Here is a 588-nt window from a genome sequence, read left to right on the forward strand (position 1 = left end):
CGGCTATTACTTCAGCAAAGCTGTGAACTAAGCACTGCTCTTACTATTCCAGTCATGTTTTACAAGGCATAAATAGTAAGAATAGTACGGTAGAATGCTATTTGAATTCAACAATATTAATTTATGAAATAATAAATTTTGAAGTAAAGTCAGTGTCAGCCTATTAAAAACAGTTACTAAGCATTTACAATGATAAAAATTGTCTTAAAAACAGCATCCATATCCACAAAGTCCTACTCTAGCTTCATACAGTAAGTGCGCTGCCTCCTTTATTTGCTACAAACACTCAATCCTGAAGTCTTATTGGAAAAACAGGCAATCATTGTTCATTTTCATGGCTTTTCATCATATTATACCTACGTTAGCAACATGGCCATGCCCTGAATGTTTTGAAATTATATTTCAGAATAATTCATAATGACTATACGACTGATTGCGTTCAGTCATATAGTCATTATGAATTATTCTGAAAAAAAAAAATACAATCCTGTCAGAAGTGCCCTCTGTCACTCAAATATCAGTGTGTGTGTGTGTGTGTGTGTGCGTGTGTGTGTGTGTGAGTGTGAGGGTGTGTGTGTGTGTGTGTGT

Source organism: Sinocyclocheilus grahami, unplaced genomic scaffold (genome assembly GCF_001515645.1).
Source record: "Sinocyclocheilus grahami isolate Dianchi unplaced genomic scaffold, SAMN03320097.WGS_v1.1 scaffold545.1, whole genome shotgun sequence".
Taxonomy (NCBI): domain Eukaryota; kingdom Metazoa; phylum Chordata; class Actinopteri; order Cypriniformes; family Cyprinidae; genus Sinocyclocheilus; species Sinocyclocheilus grahami.